Genomic DNA, 14590 nt, shown 5'->3' with positions numbered 1-14590 from the left:
CCATGAGGTCTTAATAGCTGCACTTTAATTGCATTTATAGTAAATGAGGAATTTTCTGAATTTGGAGTTAGAAACTTGGCAAGATTGGGAATTGCTGGTGTGGTTTTTTTCTCTCACATGAAGAATGACTTTTCCATTAGTTTGCTTCATTTCTAGCTTGGCCAAATACACTGAAAATTGGGATATGCTGCAAAGCATCTTGGTTGTAGGCTTGCAGTTCAGGCTATTAGTTAAATATAAGCTATATTTAACACCTCATACAATTTTAGTAGCTTTCCCAGTAATGTTAACAGAATTGTCTCAACCTTTGCTATGTTGTTTAAAGTGCTGACACAAAGGAAGCCTGATATAGCAAATACAGATTTCTTTTTTTCTATACAAAACCACCATTCTCTTGTTTCTATCATACTTTGATCATTATAGTCAAATAGTTTCAAGCATATTCCTTTCATTGACTTCTTTTTCTTTCAGCTAGAGTTAGTCCTGTTGCACCAGTGCTGTTCAGGAGAAGATGAACTGACAGTAACTCTGCTGTGTCTCTCTTGTGACCACACCAAAGTACGTTAGACCTTCCTAATCTTGCCCTGTGTGATAAAAGCTTTAATGTCCTTTGCTGTTGCCCTGATACCAGTGCAGCTGCCTCACCCATGGTTCTTGTTATCTCATTACTAACATTACATTCCTTATATTGGCTAACTTGAAAAATCTGCTAAAATAAATTTCCAGTGATAACTGGCAGGAGAGGCAGCACTGTTGCACAGCAAGTGCTTGTGAATCATTTAAAACAAACACACTTGTGTCTTCTGTTTAAGTGGGAACGTGTTTCTGTGATTCTTAGTATCTTTCTTCATCTGAAGGAGGCACCTGAAGAGCAAGGAGTAGTTAAAATGGAATAAATGTTTTAAATTGAAGAGAAGTATTTATTTGCCTCTAAGTAGAATTTTACTCTGTGGACAGATACATTCTCCCAGTTGATTTTTTCCAATGTACACTCCATCTGACAGTCTGGATATGTTTTTTGTTGTCAGATGATCTTCCTCTGTACATTGAAGCTTCTTGACACTCTGCCTTGCTGGGAGGTGTAACTCTAGCAGGAAAGGAAGATGGAAAACAAAACAACAGCAAAGAAAATGCAGGATTCCCTTAGGGCAATAAGTTTTGCTTTTATGTAGCAGCCATTTTCTGACAGGACACATAACAAGTTCCTTGTATTTTTTCCTTGTGTGACTTTCCATGTTCCACACAAAGCATACAGAGATGTTTATGCCTTTTTCTACTTCATTAAAGCACTTCCTGGAGGAACAGTTCCTTTCCTCTCTATGGCTCTGCATGGCTTGTTTTGTATAGAGTTACAAAGATGAGGGGAGGTTAATGCTACTACTCTTTTCAACAGGAAAAAAGTGTTTTTCGAAGTACTATATATAAGCAGACTTGTAAGCAGGATGAGAGAATGTAGGATAATACAGCTCTTACAGGCATCTGGTTTATAGACAGTAAGTATTTGTCAAGCAAGACAAAAGCCATATTTATATGATGATAAATGATATCCTGAAATCTGATCACTTGTAAATGTGTACTGATGTGAAACATTCTTCAAAATGGTAGAAATTACTTATTCTTGTCTTTTGTAATGCCTGTGCCTTCATCAGAATATCTCTGAATGGAATTCTCTTCACTTTGACATAATAATTACATGGAAATTAGAAATGTCACTGGCAGAAGTGATGGACCTACAGTGTTTTAAAGATGAAGATAGAGATACATATATATTTATTTATATGTATATATTCCATATTTATTTATTTTAAAAACAGACTCCCCTCAAGAGACTTATCAGTAAGGATTTGATGAATTTTATAATTTGGGGTGGTGGAGTTCGAAAAAGGAATGGTGAAGATGTGATTCAAAATAGACTAAACAGTAGTAATTAGCTTAGAATTTTATGCTAACAAACCATTTTAGCATGGTTGTCTTCAGCTCTTGTGAGACAGATACCTTTTGAATAGTATTGAAAAATAGGTTAGTCCATAGACAACTTTTATGCTGTTTTGTTTTAGCTAGAGAAGTGTCAGATGTCCCATATTGCTCTATCTCATAGAGAGCAGCAGAATAAGCAGAATTAGAATCTTGTCTCTTTTTTTTTTTGTTTTCTTTAGATGGTTCTCTTTATCATTCCAAAGGAATATGGAGATTCTTTTTAGGTTAATGTTTCTGTGCAGCTCTAGTTTATTCTAGTTTATGGTGTTTCAGATGCTTTGGATGTCATTGCCATGTATGAGAGATGGATCCAGACCACTGCTGCTCTTCCTCTCAAAGCCAGATTTCTCTGGACCAAAGAGGAGACCTGGGGCACTGATGTGGTGGTTTCAGAGCTGGTTTTCAATTTGAATTTCCAGAATCAGCTCAAACAAGGTCATCATAAGGATTTGAAAGGCAGACCAATGTTTAAAGGAACTCAAACAGTTTCTGCCATCTAAACAATGTGAGATGTGCGCAGGAGCAGCTCTCCAAGCCTCAAAGCTCTAAAGTGGTTCTAAAAGCCTAAGAGAAATACATCTTTGAGTTTCGATGCAGTGGTTTTATGTATCACATAAGATTGCTGGCTTGATGGTTTGATTTTTTTATAATGGATGGAAATAACTTGGCTCTGCCCATGGCTGCTGATTTGTTAACATCCTATATGGTAAATCAATTTCTGTGCTTTGGGTGAAGGTCTGTAAGTGATTCCAAGTTAAGAGTTTTGGCTGATTTCCATTGCCAGGCCCTGGGCTAAGAACTTGTATCATCCTTTAAAATAAAACAAACAAACCTATGAGTCCTTTCCCAAAGAAACTAAATGGTAGGTCTGATTTAGATATAATTTCTTTTGCAAATAATTTATTTATCCTTGAATAAGAGAAATGCTAATTTTAGATGAAAACACTCTCTAGGCACAGTGACCACTTACAAGATTTTTTTTTTTTTGGTGAATTTAAATGCATTTCACTGTTAGAAAAATATGAAAAGTGGCAAGTACACCAGGGAGATAACAGAATGTAGACATCATGGCATGTGTAATGAAAATTTACTGAACAATAAAATAGATATTGACAATACAGATTTCCTAGAGAAAGACAAATGACACATGACATAATAGAAACACGAAGTGTAGCACTTTGTTTTACAAATAAACAACTCCCTTGAGAAACTTGAAGCATCTTGTTAAATGGAGACATTACTTCCGTTGGATTGAAATTCACATTTTTACTACTTCTGCTTTTCTTATGACAGCTTATTTATATTAGAGAATGGCTTTCTTTGATTCTTCTGAATGTAGATGCACCCCTGAAAGTTCTCACATTGGTGTAATTATTCTTCCTTAGGAATTACTATCCTGTAACACCGATTTATATCAGTAAAATATCTGTTCCATTGCTTTTATTGGTGGATCAAGTGAATACCACAACACTAGTTAAGGTATTTCAGTTTAGAAAATTCTAAATTGTTCAATTGGTGGGTCTGAGTAACAGAAAGTTTGCTGTAGTATCATCCTTAGGATAAATATAACCAAGGAATGTACTGTTGCTGCTAGTTTATCACATCTAGATTGTGTTGTTAGATTGTGAAAAGAGAAATTTCCCCATAGAAATTGTCTCTGCTGAGAAGTTTGATTAGTGATTGCACCTTATTTCTCATGACTCATAACGTAGCTGGGCCAGTGCAGACCTTATCTTACGTGTATACACATTGTATGATTTTGAATCCTGATCAAAACCAAGCTTTTACACATCAATTATCTGTGTTCTTTTTTAAGCTAGACTTCTAAGCCTGGTAATGCTTAGAAAGTATCACAGCTTAATCAACTCACGAAAAACATTTATTTAACATTTATTTCGTTGACCTTAACATTCTTCTTTCCAATTGCATCACACTGAGTCTTGCACAGGTTCAGATTTTTCCTTTCCAGAAAACCTAATTAAATATTGGCTTAAGCCTACATGACATGAAAAGTCTTCAAAGAAGTGATTATCAGATTTCTGTGAAAACTCTGTTTTCAATTGCTGATACATAAGATCTAGATGCAGTTTAATGGAGAACCAGGCTGGCAAGAAATAGAAGTGTTTGGCATTGTATTACAAGCATTTTTGCCTGCTTTGCTATTCCCACAGAAGGTACAGGAGACATGTTGAACAAGGAGAATGGTTGAAAAATATATAAATGTGAAAAACATCCTAAATTACTTGGTGATTTTTTTAGACAGAAAATCCACCAGGTTTCAGTTTTGGACTTTCTGCTTGTGCACTTCTGTCTAAAGAGCTTTAGCTGTTCTGAGAGTGGCTTTGGTTTCGTTTTGTTTTGGAATGGACTGGGCCTTGTCACTCCCGTGGAGAGACAGACTCTTCAAGCCCTTAGGGAAGGCCCTCCAGACCTCTTTCAGGAGAGGTTCTGAGTGCATTTCCTGATCTCCTCTTGGATTCAAGGAGCTAGGTCAAGTCAAAGACTTAAATTAGTTACCACTTATCGTCTCCATGTTTTCTTAGTTCATTATGTTGGTTATGTGAACTGTAGGATCTGCTTAACCCTTTTGTCAATGTTTGTGCAGAATATCTCTAGTGAAAGAGTACGGTGGTGCTTTAGCAATCTTGGCATTATTTATGGTAATAGTAAAGTTTTTATATTAAGTAAATCAGGACATTTGAAGTGTTTGCAGTGTCTTGCATAGAGTCCAGTTACTAAGGAACAGCTTTTGCTTCAACCTGCAGCACTTTGTTAACAATTTATATGAAAAAAATGAAGTAATTTAATCCAGTTCCCCTTCCCTCCTCTCCCTCAGGATGGACATTTTCTCTCATCACATCTTTGCTTATCCCATGATCCCTGCATTTACTCATCTTTGGCATGGCAGATATGATGGATCTGCAAGGGGTTGAGTTATTGCCAGGCTTTAAGCTCTGTTTTGCCTGAATTTAATACTTTCTTTGTAAATTATTTTTCAAACTACAAATAACATCAATAAAAAGGTTCATCAAATAGTTTGAAATTGTGTAATACCTGATCACACTGCCTTGTTACCCACAGATAGCTCGCAAGGGTGAGTGCCACTGCTGGAGGCTGTTGTGAGGAAGAGAGTTGGCTTTAGCTGATGTGGAGGGAAAGGTGTGTGGAGTTACAGACTCTTCCATGTGTTAAGAAAACAGCCAGGAGCCTCTGGCCTATGAAAAGAATGAATGTGGTAACCAGGGGGAAACTATGACACTTCTGAGTTGAGGAGGAGAATTTATTTGTGAAAGATCCTGAAAGCTAAATCTTCTTTTCAGTGGCTGTCCATGTACATCATTTATATCTATAAAGACTGTCAAGATCAGACCTGTTGCCTTGACCCTTAAGATAGATTTGGAAAATCTCTGCTTCTTTAATGTGCTTTTGTTTGGATGGTTGTTGTTCGGGTTTTTGTTTGGGATTTTTTATTACTTGTGGCAAATTTGTCTCTGTGTGAGGTATTTCTGTAGAGGAAAGCTTGTTCTCAAGCTTGCCTTGTACAACACAGTAAATGGACCAGCTCTTCTCTTTGCAGGTTTTCAAATGGCAAAAATATAACTTAATAAATAACTAATAAAACTATATAAAAAGTATTAACTTCTGCTCCAGGTGCTCAAAATGCCAATTCGATGGTATCTTCCCACTGGCCAATTCTGAATCTGTTTCCAAAAGAGGTGACACAGGTAGGTAGAGCTGCTGTGGTTAAAGCAGAGGAGTAGGATGCCTTTTCTGTGTGCAGATGTCGTCTTCCTCAGTAGGTGATAATGCTGTGTTTTGCTCACAGGTCCTTTTTGCTGGATGTAACAGATGTTGTTGTTACAATGATTATAACATGAGCTGTAATGAGTTCTTAGCACTTTGTACTTGCAATGGATACTCCCTTTGAAAAAGAAGTGCATGGTGTAATGTCTGTAATCTGAGAGTATTCATTTAATGTACGTTACAATACAATTATACAACACTGATTCACAGCAATGACCATCTTAAACATGCACTCAGAAGTTGGATTCAGTTTAAATTTGTGTTTCCATTTTATCCATGTCCTACACAACAAAATGCCAGCAAATATTTTTGGATTATCTATGCAATTGAGGAATTACTTTATTTTCACCTATGAAAGTTATTTTAGATTATTGTAATGAAGTACAAAAATTCATCTTTTGGTGTATTGGAATCATACTGATGCCAGTTCAGTAGATAATAAATGATTTGTATGTATGGGTTTTTGCTAAACTTTGATATTACAATTCATAGTACAGATACATACTTAGTTGATTTACTTTTGCTTTGGTATTTGTGGAGGGAGGAGGTTATTTTAGGTTTTTTTGTGTGCAAAGCCTTGGAAGTTCTCAAGTGGGCATTCAAACCTTATTTTTGAAAACCTCTATGCTTGCAGATATCAATGCAAATTTGTATTTTGTACATTTTATGAAAAATAGCCATTGCTGATTTGGACTGCAGTAATGTTCTGAATTTGCAAGCTTTGGGAATATTCACAGGTGTTCAGTGACCTGGGGACAAGCCTGGGTTTATCTTTTTTCCTTCATTCCTCATATTGACAACTGAATGCTCCACAGACATCAATGAACTGGCCCTCATTAAAGCCACAGAAGTTGAAGTGTTCTGTGAAAAACTGTTCTGTTAATACTGAACTCAGGTATCACGAGTCTCAGTCTGCTGCCTACATTACATAAATCTGCTTGCTGAATAAAATTTGGAAAGGAATTGTATGTGAAGTGCAAATTAAACAAAATAAAGCTTCTACTTTTTATTAACAATTAATAAGTAATTTAAACAAATTCAAACCTCAGGGTTATCTCTAGTCTAATTTGAACTTGAGGAAAAGGGGTGGTTCAGGAAGCAAACCTCTCCAGGGATGCTTTAAAGAAAAACAGGAGTTTGGTGTTTCTGTTCCCTCTGTTTTTGGAAACAATCTCTTTTTTTGGCATTAAATAAAGGGATTGGAAGAAGAGGAAAGGCAAAAAGAAAAAGGAATAAATAAAGCCTGCCCTAGAGCAGTCGTTGGGGACACTATCATTTATATTTAAGATAATTGTGGAAGGTGGTAAAAGAGAGTTTTAAAAGATTTGATGTTACTGCCTGTTTTCTCAGACTTCCTGCTGTCTGCTGATGGCAGCTGCTTCATTGAGATTATTGGTTGTGGCTTTTATTTTAAGAGTTTGGAAGCTGTTAATAAATATATGAATAAACCAAATGGAAGCATATTCATATCTGCTTCATTAGCAAACAAACTTCCAGTAATATACCAACTTTTTGAACTTGCAATACTTAAATTCAGTACTTAATGACAATATGTGCAACAAATTTCTTTTCTACTTTTGTCCTCAAATGATACCTGTATACTCCTATAAGCAACTTTTCAATGGGAAGTTTTGCATGAAAATTATGGCAAATAGTTGATGTGGCAAGAATCTCCAAATTCTTTGGGTAATTTAAAAAATAATTATTTCTCAAGTGAATATAATTTTACTTTGACTTAACTGGGAATTCCTGTACTTTTTGCTAAGATGGTGGAGACAAGAACAACATAGGAAATCAAAATAAACATGATGCTACCTGATTCTGGCTGCCCTGTTGTCTTTGTATGAGGGCTACTGGATTATTTTTTGTTTGACTTAATATTTTTCTTTCCACTCTTTGTGCACATTTATGCTTTTTGTTGTCTCACCTATTTGTGTGTTTCTGCACCTTCAGTTCATTCATGTTCTTTGTGGATTTGTCCTTTTACAGCAAAAATTGCCTGGTATAAAGCTTAGGTCTTTCCTACAGTGGACTGAACCATTGGAAATCTTTTTTCTCAGCGGCAAATTCTTGGATGTAATAATAGTTTTTATTTCGGTTACAAATTTATTGGATTCATGAAACTTGAACTCTTCATCAGCAGTTAACCATGTTGGATCACTGTGGGGTACCTTCCTGTGAAGAGTCTATTTAGGATTAGATTTAGGTCTATTTTCTGAAATGTAAGTAACCCTTTGTGCCTTATTTATATTTTCAATTCCATATCTGTTAAATGCAAGGGACGCAATTAGCTGTGATTGTTGTTGGTGCTGTTGCACTATGAAAGCCATTTAATTCCCCTCTGTCCTTTCCAGCCCTGGTCCCCTATGCCCTTCCAAAAAAAACCCCATGAAAACATCCCAAACAAACTCCAAACTCCCAAGAAGGTAAAAGGACCTTGGGTTTTGGGATGATTTTTAGAAAAATTTATTCTCAGTATCTTTTCTGAAGTTATGTGCAATCACCTGTACTGTATCCCCTCCAATTTGCGTACTACTGCACAGTTGCACTGATGTGGAAACATCTCATGGAAAAGAAATTCAAGATTGTTGTCTTTTTACTGCACTGAAAAATATCTAGAGTTTTACAAAGCTTTCAGTAAATTATTTGCAGTCCATTTAAGGAAGCTGGCTGAGCTATCAATAGATAAGTCAGGTTTTTCCCTTGTCTGAGGTATCCTTAAAAGCCTGAATTTTCTACTTGAATTTAATACTGGCGGTTGTTCCAGAGTGAGCACTGAAATAAACCACTGCATATTTTTATCCAGCTTTTCTTTGCTGAAATTGTAATGAAGGCTGCTGAAAGCATTTATTTTTTTATTATATAAAATTTTTATTTTACTTTTAAAGTAACACTTTGGTTTAGAGGCCACTGTCAGATCTGAGACTTCCTTAGTTACTCTAGCCACAAAAATAATTGTGTTTTCAGCTTTTGAGACTGAAGGTAGTTTAGACCTTTCCATTCTACTTTTATGGTTCATAATCAGGTCCTATATTCCGTGTGGCCCTGCAGGGAAGGGAGCATCTCCAACTCTTGGTGTACAAATTCTGTGGATGTTGTGGTTAACCCCACAGTGGGGAGTGCAATGTTTCTTACTGGGCTGCTTTGGGCTGGGCTCCAGTAGCTGCTCAGGAGCTGGTTTGGATTTGTGCTGGAAACACTGTTGATAACTCAGGGATGTTTTAGTTATTGCTGTGCTGTCAAGACCTTAAGCCATTGAACTGACTTTACCTCAACACATGAATTTTCACACTTTTCTAGTTCCCTTCCCCATCCCACCAGGAAAGGGTGAGCGAGTGGCTTTGTGGGGCTGGGTTCTGGCTGGGGTTAAACCATGGGTCAGATATTGTTCCTCCTTCCCACTGGAGGGCCCATTATCCAGATTTGGTGCTGTATAACTCACTGTCCTTGTGAAAAAGGAAAGCTTGAGAATTTTGTGTAGCACTGTGCTCTTGACAATTGCACTTGATACTCCTAAAAGTCTTTTCCAACCTAAATGCTTCTATGATTCTATGATTTATTGCCTGCATAAATTACTTTTTTTTTTCCTAGATATAAAAGGAATAAATGAACAGATTCTTCTCATGAGTGATTTCTCCCTGGCTATTATATTATTTACTTGGCTGATGGCTTTTTAAAGGCTCTAGATTTTAGCAATGTCCAGAGACTTCTTTGAGGTAGAAGTGCTCCAAACCATTTTTCCTTTCCCATCCTCTGATCCAAAGAGAATAGTGAAGTGGGTGAAATCTGAAAGCGGCTCTGTGCGCAACAGCAGTGTTCCCAAGGATTTTACAGAGTTCCAGGAAAAGGAAGGATTTTTCTACTGCAAAACTATGAAAGACTTGGAGTATTCCCCTAACCTGAATCTCTTGGAGTGAATAGGATGGCTTGAAGGATGGAATGTGGCAGGTGTAACGTTTCTTGTGTTATCTGTTTTTCAAATACGATCCTAGCAGTGATGTGCTTAATCTGTTGGCAGTTTGTAATCTTAAAGTAATCAGCCAACAATGACGTTACAATTTAGGTACTTGTTTTATATGGGTGGAAAGAGAGAGGACCAAGGATATTATAAAAGTTGCCTTTTTGCTCTATGAGATGTATATTTTTGGTATATTTTTTTGTGCTGTGCTGTTGGTCCTTTTATTTGTATTTGCTCTGAATTTTTTTAATGGTTTTCATTATTTTTTTTTTTTTAAATCTTCCTCTGCTTTCTTTCATACTGCTTTTTCCTAGCTGTAAAATACTTAAAGATTCTTAAAGTTCAGGATAACTTTGATTGGCAAAATCAATGTAAAGTGCTAACAAAGTTCAGGCAATAATAAAGAAAATACTGTGGGTAGACACTTTTCTATTATGGTTGATGGCATTCTCACTGAGAAAATAATTTTAGAGGTATGCTGTTAACTCTTTTTAGGTATTAGAAGTAATCAGGTGGCTTGGACACCTCTGTCACCATCTCTGGTGTTAGAAGTATGGGGGAGGAGAGGGGTTCTGAAAGTTCTCTCTTGCTGTATAGAAATCATCTAATGACAGCTCTGACTTTTGTGTTTGTGGTCAGTGAGAGAAGATGATGATGTGCACTTCATGTAGAAACTGTCAAAGTACAGTTATAATTCAGCATTTTTTATGATTATTTCCGTGTCTACTCTCCTGTGTTTGTGCTTTTTAAACTATGAATGAGGGACTTTGAGAAACAACACTGATGATTTAAAGAATCACTTATGTTAAAATATCTCTTTCTGGGAATTTAGGTTCCAGTAGATTAGCATTATTGATCATTCTCTTCTCATGTTACTCTCCAGATGATTTTATACATCTGAAATTATTATTCTTTTCTTGTCTTTTGTAATTACCAGTACAAGGGATAACTGAACTAGAAGACAACAAGGATGCATTCTAATTGTTCTAATAAATTACATTAATGATTTATGCTTACGGTCATTTTTAGTGAGAACTTGTTTGACAAAGTGACAACTGCAAGAAAATATAACTTCAGTTTTCTCTGACTGAAGCTTCATGGTAGTAGGTTTGAAAATAGTAGTAATGGTAGTAGATTTGAAGCTCAGTATTGGAGGGTTGGGCTCTTCAGGTGCATTGGGGGTTCTTAAGCATCTTTTCCCACCAGGCAGTGCCAGTAAACTATTCTGTGTTGCTGGGAAAATCAGGTGACTTGCTCATTTTCCCAATGCAGTCCTTAAATAGTGCAGGAAGACAAGGAAGACTCATTTGGACAATCAAACTTCTGAAGGTTTTAGTAGTGAAATATTTACTACTGGCCCAGCCTGTCCACTGAGTCATTTCCATGGTGTGTCACAGTACCTGGGACAAAATGCACTTGGATAGTGTGCAGGTGTTTAACATCTGTCTAGCTGGTTTTTTATGTCCTTTTCATGTATTAGAGCAGTTCTAGGCTGCTCTGCAGGGCTGTTGAGTTGTAATGACATCTTGTAGGCTTCTGATGGCCGTGGAAAATTGTTAATGGCCTCGCCCCTCCCTTCTGGTTGGGATGGCATTGCAAGGCTCACAAGGTGCTTGCAGACCTGCCAGGCTGTGGGTAATTAACCAAGGCTGAATGCTTTGTTTAAAATTAATAAGATCATGCTTATGGCAACATGAATGACCAGTGTACATTAAAACCAGATGAAATGGATAGTGGGAATGTGGTAGGGGAAAGAAGATGCCACATGGGTTTTAAGTATGTTCTACTCATCACAACCTCTGAATACCCCCTTTTTATCAACAGACTTCCTTCTGCTGACAAAATATTTCTGACCACTTAAATCTAACAGGTGATCTTGCTCCAGAAAGAGATGGAGTAGTTCTCACTAAATTAATCTTTGCATTAACTCTTAATTAGAAGAAATACTGAAGGTGGCATTATGGCATTATGTTTTGTGAGGAGTGCTTGCATGATCTATAATTAATGTCATTAATGGGATATTGTAGTTGGTAACAAAGGGTAACAAGAACTAAACTATTAATTCTTTATTATATGACATAGAAGTATTTCCCTAGACTTTCCTCTACACATCTATTATTGGCAATTTTTTTAATGGAACACAAGACCCAGGTAGAATGATTTGAGCCAGGCCTGAGCTTCTTAGAGTTGCTAAATATGCAATAAATAATTTAAGAATAATAAGATTAATTAAGACCAGTAAGAGCTTTAAAGATCACTCAAATTCCATATAAACATTTTACATTCAAACTTCAGGCTTTACAGTTGGAAAGCCCACCTTACATAATGAAAAAACAAATATAACTAAATAGAATTTTTGCTTTTGAGGCACTGTTACACACAGAGGCCATGTAAAAGGGATGTAATTGAAATATATTTAAGTACAGATAATATTTGTACAAGATACACACATCCTTCTCCTGGGTCCATTGCAGTGGGTTACTGCTTGTTTTTATAAGCTGTACTGCATCTGGCTATTAAGTTGACTTTCTAACTGTAAGTGTAAAGAAATACCTTGCCCTTCATTAGTTCAATCTAAAATTCAAATTCTTTTTGCAGTGTATAACAGCATTAGAAGTACTCAGACAAATTAAATGATTCAGTATGGTAACTTTTGAAGAATCTAATTTCCATGCAGGGAATAATTTTTATCATCTGGCATAAAGACAAAACTGTGAATTTTACATTGACTGCTTTCCTTTGTAACATTTTGTTTCATGGGGTTTGCTTCCTGTTAATCCATGCTCGAATCCAGACTCATAAATCTTATCTAATGTTACAGGCTTTTAATGCACACACAGATTTCAATCTGCCTATTGTTCTCTTTTGCACATGTTACTGTGGTCTCTGCTGGAGCAATTCTTGTTTTGATGCAGTTTTGAATCATGACTTTATTTGGGATTTGTACCTACCTGTCTGTGTAGCATCATTATAATTTGTGGCATAATTATGCATGTATAGCATTTAAAAATACATGCTGAATATGATGCCTGGAAGACACCTGTGGGTATTCAGTTTGTCAGTGACTTTTTAATCGTCTTTTGTTGCTGTGAAAATTTATAAACCAGATTAATTTATCCCTTGAAAAATTTTAGTCTCTTTCCAGTACCAAGCAGGACTCTGATAACCTTTATTAATATTCTGAAATGTGAAAATTCACCAATTTGAAAATGGCATCTGGGCTGCATATCCACCTGTCAATAACTGGTATTAACTTGTTGAGTTTGGTGAAATTGCTTCCAGGATTGGAGAGAATTCTGTGCCTGGCTGACAGCAGGTCGCTGCCAGGGGGATGAACTGAAATTACAACAACGCTTTGGAAGGAAAGTTGGAGAGAGCTGCGGGGTAAAAGAACTTTCCACTGTGCTCATATTTTCCGTCTAACCTTGAGAGCCTCAGATGTCATTCTTCTGGTGCATTCCTTTTGGAGAGATCTGGGCTGCTTTGAGGTTACTGGAAGTTCACTGATTCTAGATCTTCAGTTCTCAGCTATGTATTCCCATTTAGCTAATAAATTTGGATTGCAGAATACTATGTTTTCTGCTCCTTTTTTGATTGGGTTTTTTTTTTTGTGGGTTTGGGTTTTGGGGTTTTTTTTCCTTATTTTTAAAATTTTTATTTTTATTATAAGGCAATAAGAATGAGGATAGAATTGCTCTGCTTAAGGCAGCTCTCAATCTGAAGATTTTTGTAGACATGCGGGAAGGTGATCACAGCATTGCCAACAATCTGTTGTAAATTCTTTATATGTTTTTAGAAAGCTTGTGCATAATGAACCTTTGCTTGAAGTTATTCTAATCAGGAATAAACCTCAGATAAGCATGAAAAATGCCGTGGATCTTTCTAGGTGCTTCTTTCTTGAACATTTTATGACTTATTCCCAAGTGAAACTGAAAGATACCAGGTCATCCGCTGCCTGTCCTGGCAGGGACCTGGCTGATCAGAGTATTTGAGACCTTGGGATTTCTGTACAGCCTTAGATTTCATGTCGGGGTAAAAGTACATTTGCTGCTTTACCATTTGCAAAACTTGGTCTGAAATCTCAGGTTACCCTGGACATAGACATGCTCTTAGAGAAAAAAAGCATGAAAGTCAAAATCCATTAGGCAGTTTCAGGAATGGGGTTACAGGAGTAGGTGCAGCATGACATGCTGACATAAACTATGTGTCTGTGAGGTTATCGAATCAAATATTGACTTGATACTTTAGTTGTAGCCCTTGGGCAAATATTCAATGATACTTAAAGGTTTTCTTGGCCTTGGCCAGGTTCCTTTTGGCTGATTTTAATCTTTGCTTCTCTTCTGGTGATTTACAAGCTATTAGACTTTCAGGTGTTGTTAAAACATGGCTCTGGATTTACTAAAAGCCACCCTAAGTACCCGAGAAAGCGAATCATTGAAGTTTGTGTCTTATTTGGCCAGAAATCTGAGCGTTCATCTTTTTGGAAAATTCTCATTTCTTTCTGCTAGCTGAGGCATAACAGGTATTTATCTTACTGAGGTAGACTCAGCAGGACTCCTGGGAGCTACAGGTTCAAAGTTCAGCCTACAAAATTGTGGTTGATAAAGTATCCTCTGGTATGCTCAGGGATGTATTGTGTGAGAGGGTTTTTTTGTTTGTTTTTGTGATGGTGGTTTTTTTTCTCTTTCTAAAAATGTGGATAAAGATGGTGACAGAGTGGACTGAGGAACTATTTTAAAGAGGATAAATGGTGTTCCAAACCCTTCACATAAGAAGCAAGGCATTCCCCCAAAACTGAGGGAGCATGAGAAAATGGGACAGGGATATGTCTCAAGTTAATAACCATTTCAT

At 36.6% G+C, this 14590-nt stretch overlaps 1 protein-coding gene across 6 annotated transcripts in view; it reads left to right on the top strand.

The window, feature by feature from the left end:
- FHIT (fragile histidine triad diadenosine triphosphatase) overlaps window positions 1–14590 on the top strand; it is a 540874-nt gene that overhangs the window by 70588 nt on the left and 455696 nt on the right. For 2 of the 6 annotated variants that reach the window (XM_058845396.1, XM_058845399.1), the window contains exon 3: window positions 472–558. The exons of 3 other annotated variants lie outside the window; for them this stretch is intronic. The gene's annotated coding sequence lies outside the window, so the exon portion shown is untranslated. The remainder of the gene's footprint in view (window positions 1–471; window positions 559–14590) is intronic. One more of the 6 variants, XM_058845400.1, reaches the window with a different exon arrangement.

Source organism: Poecile atricapillus, chromosome 9 (assembly GCF_030490865.1).
Source record: "Poecile atricapillus isolate bPoeAtr1 chromosome 9, bPoeAtr1.hap1, whole genome shotgun sequence".
In the NCBI taxonomy this organism is placed as follows: domain Eukaryota; kingdom Metazoa; phylum Chordata; class Aves; order Passeriformes; family Paridae; genus Poecile; species Poecile atricapillus.
This window is presented reverse-complemented; position numbering and strand designations above follow the sequence as displayed.